Source organism: Homalodisca vitripennis, chromosome 8 (genome assembly GCF_021130785.1).
Source record: "Homalodisca vitripennis isolate AUS2020 chromosome 8, UT_GWSS_2.1, whole genome shotgun sequence".
NCBI classification, from domain to species: domain Eukaryota; kingdom Metazoa; phylum Arthropoda; class Insecta; order Hemiptera; family Cicadellidae; genus Homalodisca; species Homalodisca vitripennis.
In genome coordinates this window covers 12,773,939-12,797,512 of record NC_060214.1, presented here as the reverse complement: position 1 = coordinate 12,797,512, position 23,574 = coordinate 12,773,939, and the positions used below count along the sequence as shown (strand labels likewise).

The 23,574-nt window shown below is 37.7% G+C and overlaps 1 protein-coding gene across 2 annotated transcripts in view; it reads left to right on the top strand.

Moving 5' to 3' along the window:
• The first annotated feature begins 3,336 nt into the window (after window positions 1-3,336).
• Window positions 3,337-23,574, top strand: part of LOC124367310 (metabotropic glutamate receptor 4) — a 143,314-nt gene continuing 123,076 nt past the window's right edge. For both annotated transcript variants that reach the window (XM_046824036.1, XM_046824035.1), the window contains exon 1: window positions 3,337-3,508. The gene's annotated coding sequence lies outside the window, so the exon portion shown is untranslated. The remainder of the gene's footprint in view (window positions 3,509-23,574) is intronic.

Here is a 23,574-nt window from a genome sequence, read left to right as displayed (position 1 = left end):
TTTCAATCACAAGACCTATGTAAAAATGTTTGCTAACGCTCAGCCAGATCCCATGGAGTGACATAACCATCGTCAAACTCAACGTTGCCTTTGAAAATTAAGCTTCATGCAATTCAAACTTATAGTTCAGTTTGTTTTCTAGATATCATGCAGACAGACAAATAGAAATTAAACTTTGTTCAGCCCCTTGAGTTATAGGCTTCACTAATGCTCGGCCAATTATGGTGTTTTACATCTGTAAAGAGTCGTGTAAACAGGGGCGCACCGACGGGGGGGGGCGAACTGGACCTGTTTCCCCCAGAGCATTTTATTTCAAAATCATCAATCGCCTAATAGTCTATTTTCGACTAAGAAATAATATTTATGTTGGAACTTTAAATCAATCATAATCTAATACATAAATTTAAACTTTATAACTATTTTCATTTATGAAATACACTGCACTGCACGTGCAATAATTACATTTTGTTCAAAACGCTAAATATTTGAATTCCATCGTCACGTACAACGACAGAAGTGAGGTTAGTTACTATTTCTTGTGACTTTTACCTGTACCCGGTACTTTCAGTAACGGAATACAAAATATATACGAAGTGATCTAGAATCATAACTTACGTTTCTGAATACTCCTGTATAAATATTGGTACAGTTACACATTCCAGCTTTTGTTGCTGCTAAAGTAGTTCGCGTACTTTTTACTAGGAACGACTAGGTAAACGTGTGTAAAGTATCAGTATTTCAATTTAGTCTCTGTTAAAAATGAAACGTTGTAATAGTGAATTCTAATTTTATGTTCATGATAATGATTAACGCAACCGATGCCGAAAAAAATTATACAAAAATTGGTCACAATCGGATAACAATTTTCCGAGTTATTAATTTTCAAAGTTGAAGTGTGGTTGAAAGCGCCAAAACCCGGTATTGTTTACCAATAAAAAGACTGGAACTTATTGTTCGTAAAGAATTTTTATGTAAAACACACAAATAATCAATCTAAATTTTAATATAACTCCAGTTATTGCAGCTATATTAGTTAGATTGTGGTCAAATTTCACACTCAGATAGCTTTGAGACGTAGGTCTCTGGAAATTCTTTATTACAGTTGTTTTCATTTATAAAGCCTATTATATGGTACTATAGCTGATTCCCGCGGCTTCGCACGCTCTACGTAAGCTTTGCCCGTGTATGTGCACTTCTGGTACGAGTCAATTAGATTTCCAACGCCGATGTAGAGTTTGCCTTGTTGCCACGACCAAGAAAGTGTCTGTATATTTATAGCTATTGTACACGTACCTTTACTTTATTATAAAGTAGTCTAACACTCGAGCTTTAAGTTTAACCAGAAATCTATCTTAAAGAGAAATTCCCCATCATAACTTAGCGCCTTCAAATAGTATTTGGTTATTTAATATACATAACTGTCAGGTAATTGTAATTAATAATGTGCAGGCGCTTTAAAGACTATTATCTTTTGCAGCGTCAGTTGGTGGCGAGTTACATCAATGGGCATAGCATATAAACCTTCTCCGTGGAAAAATACATATACATACAAATTTTCATAATGATCGTTCAAATAGTTCACGATTCCATAAAGGACAAACACACAAACATTCATATATATATATATATATATATATATATATATATATATATATATATATATATATATATATATATATACTAGCGGGCCCGGCGCGCTTTGCTGCGCATTTCAATAATTTTTTGCAAAAGTTGCCCGCGGCTTCGCACGCAATTTCCCGTTGAAAACAGTACACTATATTCACTTATTCTTTTTCTATCACATTCTAAACATTGCTGAGATAATTGATAGTCGTTCCATCGTGAGCCTCTTGGGCGTATTATGAAGGTATGTACCATATTCCTGCCTCTATCTAGCTGTTACCCACGGCTTCGCACGCAAATCTTAAGAACCGAAGTCCTTATATTACTTAGTAAATTTTTTTTTTACTATAATAAATTTTAGATTAAATTAGTTATATCTCCGATGCCACGATTGAGCTTGCTTTGTTGTCTCGATCGAGAGAATATGTACACACGGAGTTTTGAGAACCATACTTCTGTCAAAAAAAACAACTAAGGTTGATTTTATAACATTCTTTATATTTGTAGCCAACGTAAGATAGTAATTATGATATCTGCATTACTCTTCTGATCAAGCATGAGCATGGTTTATATTAAATAAATATTGCAGTTAAAGGTGAATTTTTACGTCAAATTTGAATTGTATTATCTGGATAGTAAAGTCTATGTTTAACAGTGATTGCAAAAACAGTTTAAACAAAATTTGTCGTTTCTCTTAAGCTTACTCTATGCTTTTAAAACTATAAGTGTAATATATGTTTACAAAGAACAGCTGATTAAAAATTTGAAAAGACGTTAACATATGTTTGCTGCAATGCATTTCTTATGGGTATTTCTGTAACCAGTGGGGCGGAATCCTGAATCGGGAAAGGGATGGGCATAGCTTATAAACCTTCTCCGTGGAAAAATACATATACGTACAAATTTTCATCATGATCGGTCCAATAGTTCACGATTCCATAAAGGACAAACATACAAACATTCATTTTTATATATATAGATAATGTTTTGTAAAATTAGGTAAGAAGTTGGTAAATGATTGGAATGGATAATAATAGTGTGACTGAATGCGTGTTTTATAATTAGGTATTTATGTTTTATTGTCATCTTTCAGCGTGTGTTTATTAAATGTAAACAAATAGTAATTGTGTATTAATAGGCCTATAAGGAAATTCCATTAATATTGTATGTGTATTAACTTCACAAACCCTCATCTGAAATAAATACGTAAATACAATTGGGTAGGGTATTTAAATCCAATCACGTTACAGATTATAGGCTATATAACTTGAACGAACGAGGAGTATTTACACCTTACTTTCCTGCGTTAAAGTCTCCAGTTAATAAATTTAGTTTGCACGCTGTTCAGTTCATGCTGTCCCGACTAAAAAACTGAACGAATGCAAGCTAACTGGAAATTAGAAGAGACTCTCTGCAGGTTGTAAAAAATAAACAATTAATTTGCATTTTTCAACATTCAAAGACCACGGTGCCGATGAGCCAGTCGGAGAAATCCCGCAAATGTGTCGGCGAGCTCATAATTTTCTGAGGAACACGGCGAGGTTGTCGCCGAGAACGAACAAGGCCTAATGTGACCACGACGGTGCAAAACTTACTGCACACGGCGGGACGCGAAGCGGCGGAGATGCAAAATGGTGAAAAATGTCGCCACGGAACAATAACGGAGCGTGGTGGGGGAGTCTAGAGCAGAGGGTCCAGTCCAGATGGCCGTGACATAGTTCCAGTGCGGCGGCTGGCGAGTGGCGACGAGCAGTCGAGCGGTGGCGGTGGCAGTGGCAGTGCGATCGCGGAGGCTGTGGCGACCACAATCAGCTGACATAACCTCACTTTTTATCGGTGGAAGGTGACTGTGATTGATTGGATATCTCTTTGACCCCGTTATCAGGTTGGTAGTCCATATAAAATTAATTTAAACGATATTTAGTTATAATTCCAAGAATTGGAATTTTCTCACAGAATATTAAGATCTCCTTATTGTAAACTTTTAAGAATAAGTTATTTTTATACATAACTTCCTTGTTACATCCAGTCCCTCATTCTAAACTCTGCCGATTTGCAAGGTAATGTAACTGCAATAATATTTGTTCTGAATGTTATAATAAGTCAGTTTTTAGGCAATGTTAAAACCAAAAGGAGCTTCCAACTTAACATCAAAATCCAGTGATATTAGGGAATACCGTATTTTTTATAAGTACACGGTGCTGTATTTTATCAGGTAGAGATTGTATCATGAGAGTAAACAAATATTTTGGCTGTTTCAAGATTTTGACTCTTCATTTCTACAGTATACAAACAAGTATTATTAAACATGGATTTGATCATTCAAATCTGAAAAGAGGAGTTTCGTGACGAGCTTTATATGGATTTGAATATTCATACTGGTTTATCCAAGACGTTTACGATAAGTTTCTAGTTATGGAATATTAAAAGAGAAAGTCGTAGTAGACGACTTGCAACAAACGATTGTGACAATTTCAAGTTTTTATTTTGGTGGTACAGTAGTATAATGATCTTAACCTGTAATCTCGAACGAATAAAGAAGATAGAACTGAAACCAAAACCCAAAATAGTATAGTCACCATCTATCTTAATGTGTTAAAAACAATTAATTTTTTGGCTATTTCCACTTATATTAAGTTTGCCGCTCAGCAGCATGTTTCTATCAGTCTCCAAATATATCAGTCCCAATAATCAGTATCCAAATCAATATTGAAAACTCTAGTCCACAGTGAAATGGTCACATCAAATTCAGCCATTTGTTGCTCATCAATAGAGTCAATCGATTTTTGCAATTAAACTCGTAGATTTCTATGCCATAGCTTCAAATTTGCAATATTCTTTACATTTAAGGCACTATTTCTTACTATTATAAATAACAAAGTTCTCAGCTAAGATTTTTCCAGTGAACAAAATTCAAGAGCAATCATTACAACAACAATTTGAACTGTTTACTATTTTATTACAGAAAATATTTCAAGAATTCAACCGCCTTGAACAAAGTTTGTATCGTTTAAACTATGCACAACCTTTAATTTTCAAAAATCCTTAGGATAATAAACGTATTCTATGGGACTTTTGTATTTTTAACAGAAATAGAAGAATATTTAAACGGCCATGCCATTTAAACAGATTTAATTATTCCGTAAGATTTTAATTGTTGCATGTCTGACCTAAAGTGAAAAATCAACATTCTGTTAAGCGGGAGCGTTTAAAAATGCAAAAATTTTCTCTAAAACAGTTATTATTGAAATTTTTGTAAAATAGAGGTTTTTTATTAATATTATACGGGTGGATATTTGCAGAATATAACACTATTCTATTGGGACTCGGGCGATCCCAAAATAAATATTTTCACCGAGAATGAAATTTGGGTTTTGGCACTTTACACTGTAATCTTCTCCTTTACTGTGTATGGTGAAGAAATCCAAAACCCAAAATAATTGTTTGGGTAAAACGAATTAATTTTCCAAAAGAGTTTTTTTATCTTATAGTCCAGGAGCTGTGAGCCAAATTGCATTTTATGAGAACATAAGTTTCGTTAAATTGATAATGCAATTCCCCCAAAACGATCGCCGGTCACATTAGCTTGGTGCGGTTGAAATGAAACGGTAACAAAAGGATTAAATAAATCAAAAACGTATTTTATCAGATCACATTTTTCTTATTCACACTACCATTATTATACTTCACCAATCCTATAAAGATCAAAATTTTGATTTAAAGTGGTTACTTTTAGTATAGTGAGTGTCACTGTAACGTAGTCTGGCTGTGATGAAATATTATTTATTTGCCTGGTAGGTTTTAAGTGCGTTAAGCTAAAATAAGTGTAATATGTGATAAAAATTATTGTTTGGTACTTTAACCCTTTTGATACCTTTCCGATTCGACCCCATCAAAATTAATATGGCTGACGATCGATTCCATTCTTAGGGACATTCACCCCGCGTAAAGGCCACCATAGTTCCTTAGGGCTACTCGATGTTATACTGGCAGTTATTTTCCTACTAAGCATTTACCGTCAGTAAAACTCTGATTGATCTTCTAATAATTAATAATGTTTAAGCGAAAATAAAAGTAGGCTACGTTTCAAAGCAGCCTTCGTGTTTACAGTTCTACTCGATCGAAGAATTCAAGTGCAGTCAATTAAAACCTGTCCGCATAAACGGAATCGTAATGTTGTCCATATCCATAAAATTAAAAACAGAATCGTAATGGCATGATTATATGTTGGGTACTTAACTTTGGTTGTTCACTGCTATAAAAACGATCAGCAATACCATCCTAGATTGCAATTTTAGTGGGTTATAAATAACGCGTTTTATTATAGACGAGCGTACTCGTCGAGTAGCGTAGCTCCAATACGCTGCGTGGAACGCTAGGCCAGTGGGGCTCGAGGTTGTAGGACTATGGACCGGTTTGTACTACTTTTCTTTTATTAAATAAAACTCCATGAATTTTGGATTTCGTATGTTTTATAACTTGAAATTAAAATGAAACAGTTCAGACTAGATACAAATTAGTACAAATGTGGCATTGTTTGATTGATAATTCACTACAAAATGTTGTTGTACTCACAGTTCTAAATGTGAGGTTATCAACCTTATATATTCAACAAAGCCAAACTCACATTTGGGTGACGGTGTTGTTGGAATATATGATAAATATCACTAGATCAACTATTCACTGTGTGGAATAACTACAGTTCTACTCTCTGTTCTAGTAATTTGAAGTCGTGGAGTGTTTAATTTGCCCACTGTGGTAATTTTCACCTGAGGTACGGTGTCCGTCAGGGTGCAGTACTTAGTCCACTTTTCTTTCCGATTCATGTCAGTGAAATAGGGCAGAAGTCCCAAATTGTTCAATCCACTTGGTCCTTTGAAATGGTTTTAAGCCCTATAACAATTTATGGCAAATTTGTATACCACTAAAAGTTAAATTAATATCAAATTGAACATTATATCTATACGCTGCGCAAGAGGTACTTGGATATTTACGTCTGTGCCTTTTGAATATGCAACATCTTCCTCGTCTTGGAAGCTGAAGACTTTGACAAAGGCTTGTTATAGAAAATGAATTAACCTCGAGAAGCCATCACGTCAGGTCAATTGGAGTTGTGGATGTTGTCAGCTAATGGAATCGTAATGACTTCACTCTCTGTTTCTACAGGCAAGAAGCATACCTGATTGGTCGTTCACCTATATAGTCTACCAGCGGTAGTGCTGATGGTCGCGACTCGTCCTTTGTCGTCGTAACCTCCTCTAGACGACAGATGTCTTCTTCGACAACCATTAGTTGTTGTCAAACATGTTTTCTGTTAACATCTGTTAACTAAACGTGGCTCTTCACAGTCTGTAATTGGCATGTCTTTACACTTGAGATATGTGAACTGCGGCAAGCACAAATTTACAGTAAAAAGTTAAAGAATGTATTATTTTACCAGGTGAAGTTAGTGCTAAGAAGCCCTCTGCTAACAGCGTAGATGTGACTTCCGAACTACCACCAATGGCCGGGGGCAGGAGGGCTGCTTGCAAGGACAGGATCGCTCAGTGGTCACACATCCAAGTAGCAGCCATAATCGACGTTACTTAAGGAGTAGCTATTGGTACTCATTGGTAGTGTCTCATAGTAGAAGGTAGGAGTGAAGGGTTACTTAATTCTTTTTAGGTTTGCAGTTTTTTAAAGATTAAAGTCTGATTACTATGTTGGTTTAATTACGCGTGGCACTTGCAAATTTTAATCGGAAAAAGTATGCAAGGTGTGGATGTCCTCCATCTTGTAATAAAATGGTGTAATAGAGTTATTCATGATTTTTAAGGATGTCGGTCTTTACCCTGCCCTCACCGTACTCTTGGACTGCAGACATGTGCGAGGATTTTATCAAACAGGACGCAAGGTGGGGAGTAGGTAGAGAATGAGGTGTGTAGATAGGAAGTGTTCCGGACACGGACATTGTATTTCATCCCGCGCTATCTCTAACTCGGACCAAAATCCCAACGGCTTATTTCCGTATTCGCATTTTATAGCTAGCTTCAGTGTACTTTCCTCACTAGTTATGAAGGTAAGTGCTTTATGCCAGTAAAGCAAAATGAAATACCAACATCAATAAATGAGTTATGTAAGTTTCGAAACTCGTATTTTCCAATGGCCTTGGGGAGGACCATGATCGCAGTGTACTTGTATGAGATTCTGCGTTGTTGGATTATACACTCGTAGGTACAATTTCTGTTTAGATCGAAAATACAGAGAGTTAGTTCTTCCTTGAACCTCACCTATGCACAATCGTTTTGTTCGTTGTCATCAGTCTTCCACCTTCCAGTCTTCCATCTTCCCTGGTGCGTGAGACGTATTGTGCAGTGTTCTGGTTCTATGCAGTAGCATTGTCTGGGTTCGTTCTCATCAGTCTTCCACCTTCACTAGTGCGTGTGACGTATTGTGCAGTGTGCAGTGTTCTGGTTCTATGCAGTAGCATTGTCTGGGTTCGTTCTCATCAGTCTTCCACCTTCACTAGTGCGTGTGACGTATTGTGCAGTGTTCTGGTTCTATGCAGTAGCATTGTCTGGGTTCGTTCTCATCAGTCTTCCACCTTCACTAGTGCGTGAGACGTATTGTGCAGTGTTCTGGTTCTATGCAGTAGCATTGTCTGGGTTCGTTCTCATCAGTCTTCCACCTTCACTAGTGCGTGAGACGTATTGTGCAGTGTTCTGGTTCTATGCAGTAGCATTGTCTGGGTTCGTTCTCATCAGTCTAGACTTCATGCTGCCTGTGTACCAGTCAGATATTACCTGTGTTCTGTAAGTGACAGTTAATTATCAAACTTTTATTTGTTTGCATGTTTAAGTTTAGAATCTGTTATCGCTGAAGTATAGGGTAGATTTCAGTCCTAGAAACGTAGTGCACTCTTCTTTGTAACATATAACGATGGCAAATGTCCGAAATCCTTTCAATAAACAAACTTTAAATAAAGAATACAACTATTGATTAAATGTGGGGCATCTGGATACATTGAAGGCTTGGCTATACGCCAGATTTATTGCATTTTAAATTAATATTGATTTATTATATCTGTTTCCAAATTTATAATGTGTTATAGTCGAGTTTGATGTTGTTTATAAATCACGAATTACGATAAGAGTCACGTATTACAACTTCCATCGCTGGAGTCCAGAATCTGCGTAAAAACCTATGATATAAAAAGTCCAATGTTGACATGCTGCACACGTCCGCGCAATAACATAAAGATAACAGCTGTTCTTTTCCACAATATAAAGTCGCCCACACACCGTGTTCTTTGTCGTATGAGCAGTAACATCTTCATTTTCTATTGCATTTGGCATATATTACTTATATACTTTACCTTCTCTCACTTGTGTGGTATAAGATATAAGGACGTGTTGCGATGGTCCAAAAATTGAATTTTGGCTTTTGGGGAAATCATTCATTTCGAATCCCCTTCACACCGCTAGGGGGAGGTACATGCATTTAATCTCAATATATCTAAGTGGCAAAAAAACTATATTATGATCATATGTATTGATATATAAATACTTGTATAAAGTCCCATTTCGGCCAATAAAAAACTTTTTCTTACAAAAAAGTAAGTGTGGTTTTTGTAAAAAAATTGAAGATAGCGATTTAAGTTACATTTTAGTATAAAAATTCTCATTTGATATGATTTATTTTTTCAAAAATACAATTTAAACTGTTATGTAGGCCTTATTGATTCTGACACAGTTCTGGATATAAGTCTACTTTTTAATATCTCCAATAAACCTTTTTTAACATTTTATTTGTGTGATTTTCCTTTAAACTAAGTTTTTTACAACAGTTTACCTAAGATACCACCAGCGATGATGACTATTTTTTTTCAAAATTTACAGCCCATTAAATGGTTAAACAGGGAGTAAACCATACCATGCGAGGTTCCAAATTTGGTAGCATGGGAATGGTGAAATACAATGTCTTGGTTTTATGTACATTTTTACTACTTATTTAATCTGATGTGCCTTAGGGGTAGATTTTAATAAGCGGCGTACACTCGTTATTCGGTTGTTTTTATCGAATGTTTCGATGTTTTTATCCGAAGGAATAATTTGATATTACAATTTATTTAATTTAGCACATGATTTCAACTTATTAGTTATAGTAATTTTAATGTAAGCAATAGACAGCAAGAAGTAACTTATATTGTGAGGCTTTGAAAATGGCGATGAATATGAGGAAAATATGTGAGATATTCCTCACAAGTGACGAGATTTGTTTAAGTGACTTCAACATATGGGTTTGGCTCCTGGTGACCTGTGGGGAGAATTCTTTCCTCCATTTCACAAAAGCGGTTACTCATTGATATCAAGCTGGGCAAGTTATAAATATTGTAACGTTTATTTTATATCTAAGTCTAGACTATAGTTGGTTTTGTTGTTTAAAAATTGTGATGTACGAGATTCTTCTAGTTACGGTAATTTATTAAAACTCTTATCGTGTACGATTTTTACGTATCAAAGTTGGACAATATATCGATTGTTCAATCAAAACAACCGAATAACGAGTGTAGGCCGCTTATTAAAGTCTCCCCTGCCTTAGTTACCGGGGAAGCTCCTCAGCCCGAAGCGCTGCTCTGGGTCAGCACTCAGCAGCAAGTCCGGCTCTAGGCATGGCGCGCGTGTACGCCCCCGCCCCCCCCCCCAGTCAGATGCTACCGAACGTTTGTTTATGGCAATGGAACCTGCTATTAGCGTATTAATACTTCACCATTGCCATATCTTAACTGTCATCGCCCGACCGTACCTTCTCACACTTCTCCGTTTGCCGTTTCTGCGCGATGTGTTGTCGGTTCCGTGTGCCGATTTCCCCACAGCTTTACTTTTAAAAATGCAACAAATGCTAATATCTCTTAAGGTATGATGTTCCATGCAAATATCTCACAAATTACGACGTTCCAGGGTAATATCTCACAATGTTCAATGCCAATATCTCATAAGATACGATGTGGTGTGCAAATATCACACAAATTACGACGTTCCAGGGTAATATCTCACAATGTTCAATGCCAATATCTCATAAGATACGATGTTGTGTGCAAATATCTCACAAATTACGACGTTCCAGGGTAATATCTCACAATTCCACAATGTTCAATGCCAATATCTCATAAGATACGATGTTGTGTGCAAATATCTCACAAGTTACGACGTTCCAGGGTAATATCTCACAATTCACAATGTTCAATGCCAATATCTCATAAAATACGATGTTGTATGCAAATATCTCACAAGTTACGACGTTCCAGGGTAATATCTCACAATTCACAATGTTCAATGCCAATATCTCATAAGATACGATGTTGTATGCAAATATCTCACAAGTTACGACGTTCCAGGGTAATATCTCACAATTCACAATGTTCAATGCCAATATCTCATAAGATACGATTTTGTATGCAAATATCTCACAAGTTACGACGTTCCAGGGTAATATCTCACAATTCACAATGTTCAATGTCAATATCTCATAAGATACGATTTTGTGTGCAAATATCTCACAAATTACGACGTTCCAGGTTAATATCTTACAATTCACAATGTTCAATGCCAATATCTCATAAAATACTATGTTGTGTGCCAATATCTCACACGTTACGATGTTCCAGGGTAGTATCTCACAATTTACAATGTTCAATGTCAATATCTCATGAGATACGATGTTGTGTGCCAATATCTCACACGTTACGATGTTCCAGGGTAGTATCTCACAATTTACAATGTTTCAATGTCAATATCTCATAAGATACGATGTTGTGTGCAAATATCTCACAAGTTACGACGTTCCAGGGTAATATCTCACAATTTACAATGTTCAATGCCAATATCTCATAAGATACGATGTTGTGTGCCAATATTTTATAAGGCTCCACGTTCCATACCAATATCTCGTAAGACACAATGTTTTGTGTCAATGTCTCACAATTTACATTTTCCATGGCAACATCTCACAAAGTATAGCGTTCAATGTCAATATCTCATAAAACACGTGTAGAATGCCAATATCTCACAAGGTACAGAATGTACATGCACTGTTAACCTTCACATTGCTACGGGACTATATGGCGTACATTAATCATGCTCCTCTTCCTCCATGTATGAGAGCCGGGAACCAATTTGCATTGTATAAGCACACAACCTAGTTATTCCTGAAATCATTATAGGAATTTCCTCTAAGGAAGCAATCTATTCCTAGCAACGCTAGTTTTGTTGGGTGTCGAAATTGAAGTAAATTGAAAGATAAAAAGGAAACCTGTATAGATAAAAATGAATATTTTGTTGGTAAGCAATTCACAGAGAACGTCAGGATCAATTTGGATATTTTTTGTTTTTTAATTATCAGAGCGATCCAAAATTAGGCTCTTATGGAAAGAAAATCGGAAAAGTTAGAAATATTGATCCCGGAGTTACATCGGAAAAGGGAAATTCCGAGTATTTCAAGAGTAGGTGTCAAGGGTACCGCAAATATATAACAGCATCATTTAACTTTTACAAGAGATGGTGCGAGTGACTCTAGAAATTATTTATCATTGCTATAATTTTCAATTAAATGGACCAAATTGTGTAGATGTCCACGAAACTACTGGAAACTGGATTTCGTTAACGTTGTGGCAAAGAGTATTTACAGTTGAAGGAGTAAAAACAGAGGCACCAGTCACACACGTGACTCAACCAGGCATTTCCTCCGTGACTGCAATTCATGGAAACAAGCGAGCACAGTGAGTCTGTGACCATTGCAAATGGAATCACAAAGTAATGCACCCATCTAGACTGGGTTAGGGAGTTTTGCACATTTTATTTTGCACAGAGGGATATGTTACTGATTGGTTATGTAAAATTTATATAATTCAAGGATTGGACCGAGGAAATAGGATAATACAGCGAACAGATATCCAGTACAATTAGGAACAAGGGCATACACTTAATTTTATCAGGTTTACATATACTCATACTTTCCAAGAAGGACTCCTGAGGGTTGAAAACAAGAAAGGTTCGGATGGCCCTTGATGCAGGAAAATGTGCTCTTTTGAAGATCTTAACCTAATCATAAATATTATAGATGTGATTGTTTGGAAGTTTTTGCTCCTCATATATAAATACATTATAGTCTCGATTCAACGAATCTCGATTAACCGAATGTCCGAGTTAACCGAATCTGTTAAGCAAAAGTGTTTTGTGTGTTAAATGAATACCGTTTGGTGTATTTACAAAGCAGTATTATGGAATGGAGGCGCAATCCATTCTTAACAGACGTGTCTGCTAAAAGAAAATGGAGATTTATCACGACATATTAACCGAATTGTTTATCGGTTTCAAACATTCGGTTAAACGAGGCTAGTGTACATTGTTTGATTGGGTAAATATAAATTTACTTTTTAGGGTTATGCTTTGTAGGCAATTTGGTATAAAGTAGTTGTAGATACTTGCCACATCTAAAAATAAAATGAAATGAAAAACCTTAGAGGTGCAAAGATCCTTTTGTTCAGTAAGGCAAGAAAACCTGAAATTTCAGCATGCTGACGTTGACCCAGTGGATACAGTTGTACTGATATTAATAAATAATGCATTTACATGTTTTAACAGCAGTCGTTATATAAAATATGTCAGTGTGACGTAACAGGCGTTGCATTCATCCTTCAAGCAGCCGAGCAGTCATTTGGTTCTGTATGCCATCAACAGTTTACCGTCCCGGTCCTGATGGCTTGGTGAGTAAAAAGCCACCGAAGCCAATCGGCGATTTAACTAGATGTTCACGGCCCTTCTCATCTCTTTGGGATGGTTGTTAATAAGTACAGCCCTTGTCTGTCACAGCTCACGCTTGTTTACAGCAGACGACCTAGAGATTTTGTCGTGCGTGACATATTTACCGGGGATAAAGGAAGGACATGGGTCTAAGAGGGTGGATCTTATGATGTCCCGAAGCCTGTTGGCTGGGTATTTTATCCCCAGGAGGTTTCCCTTCTGGTTGGATTATACCTTCCAGTTGAACCTACACTGGGTACAGCAAAAACCGATGTCACTTAAATATGGGCAACCTTATGGATGTCCAGGAGCGGCACATAATTAACTGCAATTCTGGGATGCAATGGAAATTCGATAGGTCTAGTCTACTGCGGGAGACTGTTGGAGTTGGTGGAGCTCTCTAAGTATCAGAGGTTCTTGCTAGCCTAGACATAAGGGTGTGCCACCCCTGCCTGCATTAACTGGATAAGCTGGTTCAGAGCTGGCTTTCACTTCTTCCGAAGAGACATGACTGAGATTAATGCCCCAAATTCCTCCTTATGGATCCTGACATGAGGCGGACTCTACCCCCAACCTTATCCATCCTGATTATTTTGCGTAACAGGCTTCGCTGAGGTAATGCTTGGGTAATGCTTACCCAAATCCCATGGCGTTACTTGCATTATCATTGAACTCATTCTTGTCTACGTAGAAATTAAGTAGCTTGCAAAATTTGAAATCTTACTGGTAAAATATCTTCCGAGATACCTCGTCACATAATACACTCACATTTATATTCATTAAGTGTTCCAATAATAACAGTTCCTGTGGACTAGTGAGAATACCACAACAGTAGTAGTAGTGTGTGCTGAAATCAACTCTTGTCACCATCGTTTAATATTGACTTTCTTTTTTTTTTCTTTTGTCCTTTTGAATAAGCTACAGTTTTTAATAAGTCACAAGTTAAATGCTCATATTATTGTACTCATTTTACCAATTTATATATTTTGCGATTTTCTCGTTGCCATCATGGTTACCCGCAAAACCGATGTAAAGGTGTTCTTTACCGTTCACTCTAATCCTATGCAGTCACATGCACTATTATTGAACTCAATTTTGGTTATACAGAAATGGCGGACAGACAGACAGACAAATCGAAATGAAATTTTTTCAGTCCCTTCAAGTGATAGGCTTCGATAACGCTCAACCAATAACATCGGTGTAATTGTTATTTGTAATTCGCGGGATCCGATAATTATAACATTACCTAAGACTATTGAAATATTTGTATAAGTAAAAACCAATATGTTATTATTTCCAGTCGTCTTTAAAATAGATAATGTACATAATTATATTTTTTACTTTTAGCCCAATTTTCTTTGGCACTGATTTCTATATACTGATTTAAATCCTACAATTCCTCTGGAACAACCAAAGATTCTTTTTATTTTTTCAGTTTTTATAAAAGCTGTCTTTAAGGCTAAAGACTACTAGAAATTATTGAACAATTTTTAAAAATCTAACTAAACACCGTTTTTACCATTTCTTCTCTTTCGAAATGTTGCCTAGGTTCCTCCGAGGGCCAATCAGTGTTACAATCTCAGCTACCTGTTTAGCTCTAGTTGTACGAGTAACATATTTTGTGCCACACACTTACTCCTTAAATTCTTTTACTCCCGATGTTTCAGGGCAGAATGGTGAGTATACCGTATAGTATCACGGCCTACATGTGCTCACTATGTCAGTAATGGCGAAACTATGTGTTGGCACCGATGGCAGAACAACAAAGAAACTGCCATTGTCTCTAACAACATGTAACAAGTCATGGTTTCGTCATGCGCCATAAAATGTGAATAGTTAAAATAGCTTTGCTAAGTAACAACTCCTTATGGGGTGCGATGGCCATCAACACTTCCTATTGCTTCAGAAATTATTTTTACCCATAACCAACAGAATGGTATTTCAGAAATGCGAGTTTTGAAAAATTGGAAGCATCAACGTAGGCTTTCACTTTCAAAGAACTCTTTATCATCAAAAATCTACTCCATTGAATAAAATATTCCGTTGAGGACCCTTATTGCAAATCGTATAACCAAATGCACCATATCGAACTCGATGTTGCTTATGTATAAATGAAGGTTCCGGAAAAATTTAAAGCCAATAGGTCAGTTCATTCTCGAGTGATAGCCTTCGCTGACGCTCAGCCAAAAATTACACTTTGATTTTGGGCTCTGTGTGTCATTTTCTGTTGGGAGTACCGATAACCGAATGGTTTTCGACCTTAGACTATGGATCTGAGTTAGAGATAGCGCAGGTTCAAATTCTATCTGTGACCGTAGCACTTTTTATCAGTACCATCGACCAATATATCGACTCTCCCCTTTTATTCGCACATAGACCGATTTTTTACACAGTCGTACATACCAGCCGAGCCGTATTTAATGGATTCTTATTGAAAAATAATTTAAAACAATAAATATAAATAACTAGCGGGCCCGGCGCGCTTTGCTGCGCATTTCAATAATTTTTTGCAAAAGTTGCCCGCGGCTTCGCACGCAATTTCCCGTTGAAAACAGTACACTATATTCACTTATTCTTTTTCTATCACATTCTAAACATTGCTGAGATAATTGATAGTCGTTCCATCGTGAGCCTCTTGGGCGTATTATGAAGGTATGTACCATATTCCTGCCTCTATCTAGCTGTTACCCACGGCTTCGCACGCAAATCTTAAGAACCGAAGTCCTTATATTACTTAGTAAATTTTTTTTTTTACTATAATAAATTTTAGATTAAATTAGTTATATCTCCGATGCCACGATTGAGCTTGCTTTGTTGTCTCGATCGAGAGAATATGTACACACGGAGTTTTGAGAACCATATTTCTGTCAAAAAAAAACAACTAAGGTTGATTTTATAACATTCTTTATATTTGTAGCCAACGTAAGATAGTAATTATGATATCTGCATTACTCTTCTGATCAAGCATGAGCATGGTTTATATTAAATAAATATTGCAGTTAAAGGTGAATTTTTACGTCAAATTTGAATTGTATTATCTGGATAGTAAAGTCTATGTTTAACAGTGATTGCAAAAACAGTTTAAACAAAATTTGTCGTTTCTCTTAAGCTTACTCTATGCTTTAAAACTATAAGTGTAATATATGTTTACAAAGAACAGCTGATTAAAAATTTGAAAAGACGTTAACATATGTTTGCTGCAAGGCATTTCTTATGGGTATTTCTGTAACCAGTGGGGCGGAATCCTGAATCGGGAAAGGGATGGGCATAGCTTATAAACCTTCTCCGTGGAAAAATACATATACGTACAAATTTTCATCATGATCGGTCCAATAGTTCACGATTCCATAAAGGACAAACATACAAACATTCATTTTTTATATATATAGAAGAACAAACCAGGTTTTAATTTTAACATATTACAGTGAATATCAACTTGTATACATGTTGTTTTTAGTTCGTACCTACCTTAGACTAATGTGATCATTGCCACTAAATACACCTAGGGCTATATAGGTACCAGTAGGATAATGTAGGTTAAGGGGAATCGGAAGATGAAAAAACACAAAAGTTTCAGTTTTGTTTTTTTAGTTTTTTATACTATGTTTCATTGTGATTATTACAAAAAAATATACTTATTTGATCAGTACTTTTGTTTTTATACCACTTTCAGTGAAAGTATGCAAGACCGATTTTGAGTTTGTACTGCTGATCACGAAGATAGGTTTAGCAGGAGGTACTTTTTACACAATACAAAAAGTAAATTTGTTTTCAATAATAGACATATGTGATTTTAATATTAATTTGTCCTGTGTGGTGTAGTGCGTAAAATAAAATTAAATCATTACTGAAATTATATTATACAATATTGTATAAAGTTTTTCTTCGCTGCCCGAGAGTTCAATTTTTTACATAAATTACCTTTTCTCAATAACAGTTTCAGATATCACGGTATTGTTTTGTTCAGTATAATTTGGAGATCATTTTAAGCAGAGGACATTTTCCTGTGGTGTATAATTTTGTGTTTTGAAAATACTCAAGGTCTAAAAGTGTAGGAAGAAAAATTATTTTTTTTTAAAGTTTGGAATATAATAATAATAAACTTTATTGTAAACAGACAATGCACACATTGTATCACAATCGTCCTACCTAACCTAATCATTCATACTGACAATAGACCATTCAGACATAATAACTATACATATATTGTAAACTCACCTGTTTACAATTTTTCTAAACTTTGAAGGTGATATCTTTTCTAGATACTTAGAAAAAGGACATTTAATATAGGCGATATAAGAACTTCTGATTCCCCTTAAAATGTTACGCTGTTGTAAAGAAAGAAACTCCAGACAGGCACTGCGTTTCGCGTACGTACAGAGCGGAGACAGCGGTGTACAGAGACCGAACACTCCGCACCGCCACGCCCGCCTTCGGCCAGCGGTAATCACCGCCATTACACCCAATCTTTCATTTCAACACTTTTGTGCCTCAAATCACTAAATTGTCCCGTATTATGCCGTCACTCGCAGGCAACGTTCTTCTCTTATTTGTTTCTGGCAACACGCTTTCGCACCTCTTAAATCACCGCGGGGACCGAGTCTATCGTCCCTCTTTACTCCGCACCGGAGGGACCGAGTCTATCGTCCCTCTTTACTCCGCACCGGAGGGACCGAGTCTGTCGTCCCTCTTTACTCCGCACCGCGGGGACCGAGTCTGTCGTCCCTCTTTATTCCGCACCGCGGGGACTGAGTATATCGTATCTCTTTACTCCGCACCGAAGTAATCGAGTCTGTTGTCCCTCTTTACTTCCGCACCGCGGGGACTGAGTATATCGTATCTCTTTACTCCGCACCGAAGTAATCGAGTCTGTTGTCCCTCTTTACTCCGCACCGCGGGGACTGAGTATATCGTATCTCTTTACTCCGCACCGGAGGGACCTAGTATATCGTATCTCTACTCCGCACCGGAGGGACCGAGTCTATCGTCCCTCTTTACTCCGCACCGGAGGGACCGAGTCTATCGTCCCTCTTTACTCCGCACCGGAGGGACCGAGTCTATCGTCCCTCTTTACTCCGCACCGGAGGGACCGAGTATATCGTATCTCTTTACTCCGCACCACGGGGACTGAGTATATCGTATCTCTTTACTTAGCACCGGAGGGACCGAGTCTATCGTCCCTCTTTACTCCGCACCGGGGGGACCGAGTCTGTCGTCCCTCTTTACTCCGCACCGGAGGGACCGAGTCTGTCGTCCCTCTTTACTCCGCACCGGGGGACTGAATCTGTCGTCCCTCTTTACCCCGCACCGGAGGGACTGAATCTGTCGTCCCTCTTTACTCCGCACCGGGGGGACTGAATCTGTCGTCCCTCTTTACTCCGCACCGGAGGGACCGAATCTGTCGTCCCTCTTTACTCCGCACCGGGGGACTGAGTCTGTCGTCCCTCTTTACTCCGCACCGGAGGGACCGAGTCTGTCGTCCCTCTTTACTCCGCACCGGAGGGACTGAATCTGTCGTCCCTCTTTACTCCGCACCGGAGGGACCGAATCTGTCGTCCCTCTTTACTCCGCACCGGGGGGGACCGAGTCTGTCGTCCCTCTTTACTCCCGCACCGGGGGGACTGAATCTGTCGTCCCTCTTTACTCCGCACCGGGGGGACCGAATCTGTCGTCCCTCTTTACTCCGCACCGGGGGGACTGAATCTGTCGTCCCTCTTTACTCCGCACCGGGGGGACTGAATCTGTCGTCCCTCTTTACTCCGCACCGGGGGGACTGAATCTGTCGTCCCTCTTTACTCCGCACCGGAGGGACCGAGTCTGTCGTCCCTCTTTACTCCGCACCGGGGGGACTGAATCTGTCGTCCCTCTTTACTCCGCACCGGGGGGACTGAATCTGTCGTCCCTGTTTACTCCGCACCGGAGGGACCGAGTCTGTCGTCCCTCTTTACTCCGCACCGGGGGGGACTGAATCTGTCGTCCCTCTTTACTCCGCACCGGAGGGACCGAGTCTGTCGTCCCTCTTTACTCCGCACCGGAGGGACCGAGTCTGTCGTCCCTCTTTACCCCGCACCGGGGGGACTGAATCTGTCGTCCCTCTTTACTCCGCACCGGGGGGACTGAATCTGTCGTCCCTCTTTACTCCGCACCGGAGGGACCGAGTCTGTCGTCCCTCTTTACCCCGCACCGGGGGGACTGAATCTGTCGGCCCTCTTTACTCCGCACCGGAGGGACCGAGTCTGTCGTCCCTCTTTACTCCGCACCGGAGGGACCGAGTCTGTCGTCCCTCTTTACCCCGCACCGGGGGGACTGAATCTGTCGTCCCACTATACTCCGCTTTCAAAAAGTCGATCTAATCAGAAAGGCAGCGTATAGGAAAAAAAACAACTCATTCAACAGTGGAGTAAAAACAACCGTTCTTCATATGCAGAGGCAACTTGGAATAACATTAAAAGGTTAAAATAATAATATTTGCCATCGTCCCGGCTTAATTCGTCACTATTTGCTCCAGCTTATTGGGTGTAGTAAAACTTTTGACGGGCTGATTCTGATATTAGCAGTGATTTGAAGATACTACAAAAGGGTAAATTCAATTTAAACCATAGTAATTGATGAAATCACAATGATGTATTAAAAATTGGTAAATTTTATGTAGTTATACCAAGATGTTCTAAAGAATAAAGTAATCTCTGGTGCTAATACGCTCGTAATGAATTTAGTGCTTTTTGCAAATAATCTTATGTGAATATTTGGAAGATTCTTCACATTTTATTGATGCAGCTAATCTCAAGCCCGATTTCTCGTCTATCTCAGACGAGAATTTGTTAGCGTGCAAAATTACCATGCCCTAGCCGACTTTCGAACCCGGGTCCCTGAGCGTATTTATCTGAAACGCTAACCACTCAACCACCAGGAACGGCGATCAATGTAGTACTTAGCTCAACGTTGTTGCATCTGTTAACGGTTTCAACATTTTCGGAAAGGTTTTTGCAAAGTATCTAAGCTTTTAAGTTCTATTGGTCACCATCGAATGTCTTGTATCCTTTAATTTCCATCGGCTTTTCAAAATGAAAATTTCAGCGAAGATTTCTACCATAGTGATTGGTCACTTAAAAGTCTTTGATTAGTCTTTGCCAACACGAGGAAATGTTGAAGTTCCCGGAGGTCTTTCCACGATTGTTCCCTCCCCATCACTCCACGTGGGAAAGCACGTCCAGGTGCCAGACACTGCCGCAGACGAGGTATTAACCTTGGTCTACCCGAGCAACAACCTCTCGTAGCTCTGTCGCCGTAAATCATCCTCCACCACCAGCTTATGTGCTTCTCGGAACTATACAATTCCTATATGATTTACCCCGGGGAGCAGTTGCTTGCTAATGAGGCTTTCTTCAGACATCCGATCGCCAACTGCGCTGTTCCCGCCAAATTGTACCCCTCCACGTCTCCTAGATGATTTACACCCACTGTTTGCCTTAATTCGTGTTGTAGACTGCATAATGAATGCGGTGTTTTGTTTAAGTTTTCATGTCGTGTGATTTAAATTCTGGACATCGAAATACGAACCGCAAGCGTATTTTGTTCCATGCAGAAGAACAAAGATTTCTGATATTTTGAAATATTTTAAAAACAGACAAGGTGTGCTTATATAACCACATTACAATGTACTTAAAATTGCTGTTTTGTCTATATAACTGTCTGTCTCGTCAAGAAATTTATCCAAGAAATGTCAAAGATGAACTTAAGTCAATTGCGTTTTTAATGCTTTAATAAACCAAGATCAATAACGTGACAAAAATAAAATTTAGGTGACTTTGGAAAAGTGTTAGGCATTTAAAGAATGTTGGATACTAAATACATTATATAATTTTGTATATTTTTTGAGTTTGCCAAAAATTAGATTTAAAACTCAAAAAGATTGTGAGAACTTCAACAAGTGTGTGTAAAAAGTAGAATGAGAGATTTTTGCGTGCTTTTGAAATAATAGTGGTGGTATAATAAACACTGACTGATACTCATTTATTGCGGCTTCAAAGAAAATGATAACCTTTTCGAGAAAACTAAAATGTTTTGTTCGCTTATCCTGCTAATTTTCACGTGTACTAGAAGATACTCTTACTTAGTGCAAAGATAAGTACACCTTGAACTCCTGCACGACTTTGAGCAGTTAGCACAAGGTCCCCAACTGGTGATAACTCCTTACTAAGGACCGAGAGAACTGTCACTCCTTCACGAAGGAGCTTTCACAATCTTTAGAGAATACAAATACAATATTTACCGAATTTCAACATCAATATTTATCTTTAAAGTTTTTATTGACGGAGATATTTATATGGTAATGGCATTTTAATTTATTACACTAAACATTTGTAAGGAGAAATGGTCCGAAGAAGGTGCAAATTTTATTTACCTCCCCGGTATTCGAACCCGGGACCTCTCGGTTCTGATCGATGCACTGATGAACCAACCAGTCCGCTCTGAGACTCTGTGTACTGAAATCAACTGCATGCCCTTTGACCTCAGTGAAACTGCAGTAGTCGCTATACTCGTAACACTTCACTCTCTTTTATGTGACCAGGATCAACGTAATCAAGAGAAAGTTCATCGTAAAGAATTTTATGATCTGTTAGATACCAAGCTGATCCGCAGTTCATTGCAGGTTGGCATTTTAATGGTAAACACATACGTATAAAATTTGAATGGTTAGATGAATATAATTCCGCTTGGGCTTGTACGCCATTCAATATAAGTGGTTGCCGTTTTGTGGCCATTTAAGTAACTGAGGGTCTTCCATTAAGTATTTACTTTGAACAACTTGACCCTTGCTCTAACGTCCAAGTTGATTTCTCCCAGTTCTGCAACGTAAAGAGCTGCAAATGGCCAATTAATTTTCTAGGGTCGTCGAAATATCGTTTAACACATTGCTGTCATACCTGTCTTCGAGATATCGTACTGGCAAACAGATGGGAAAATTTTATCAGACAATTGACAGGCTTCGTGAATGCTCAGATAATGCAATTTATATATAATAAATTTCAAAAATATAAATAGATTTTAAAATTATTTTATGGAAAGTAGTTTTTTGTTGCCTGAGTATTGGTAAGTAGTACACGCCCAGCTAGCTCTAATAATTCTCCATGAGAAAACTTATCTTATGTAGACAGTACAAATTCTATACAGGCATCTCCATCGTTCATTCATCTCTACATGAATGCATGTTAAATTAAGTGCTATAAAAATTTCCGGAAATTTATACTTGGGGGGAAATTCCCAGGGAACATTGCCCGGAATATTCCCAAAATTCATAAATTCCCGGGAATTTATGTTTTCCTCTTAAAAGCATAGATCAGTGAGCATCCCCAATATTTTTTTAATCCCTTAGATCTAATATATTAATATGAACATATAAATCAATTCTTAAAGAGATATATTCAAAAATAAAAGTCATACAAGTCTTAATTCCTTTACATAAATTTTAAAATTGTGATACTTGCGTTCATCTTGAAATGTTATTGAATACCACGTGATTGTTTGGTGGACCACTACCAACCGTGTTTTCTAGTATCAAAGGAAATGATGAAATTTTTAAACCTATTACAAATTCTTGCATATTTGTTATAAACCAGTGCAAAATACTCCCAAATTTGTAATAGCTCATTTTAACTTTTTATATTAAACTGTAAATTTAAATATTTGCATTTTTAATAATTTTGATTATTTAAATTAGATTTGATGTCTTCACTATTTGTTCAGGTTAGGTTTAAAAAAAAGACAAATATGTCTGTATTAACACTTTATTGGCTATTATTAAATTGTGCACAGTAAATGAGTATAGGCTAGTTGTTATGTATTAATAAAATTATTAGTTTTCATCATCTTTATCTTCCATCGCATCATCATGTCCAAACTCATTTTCATTTTCTTCCATGATGAAGTTTTTGCCCTGGTATGTAACAATATTTTTGATTATTTGGCTTTGTTATTGATCATTTAGAACCTATTAAGGTTCCAAAACTGTTTTAAGACAAATAAACCCCATTTCAATTAGTTGTTCCATAAAGTCCCACGTTTTGAGAACCTATAAAGCCTTCGGGAAGTTCCGTGGAAATATTCCCATTTAGAAATTCCCTTCCCACAGGGAATATTCTCGGCTCACATCACTAGTTAAATTATATAT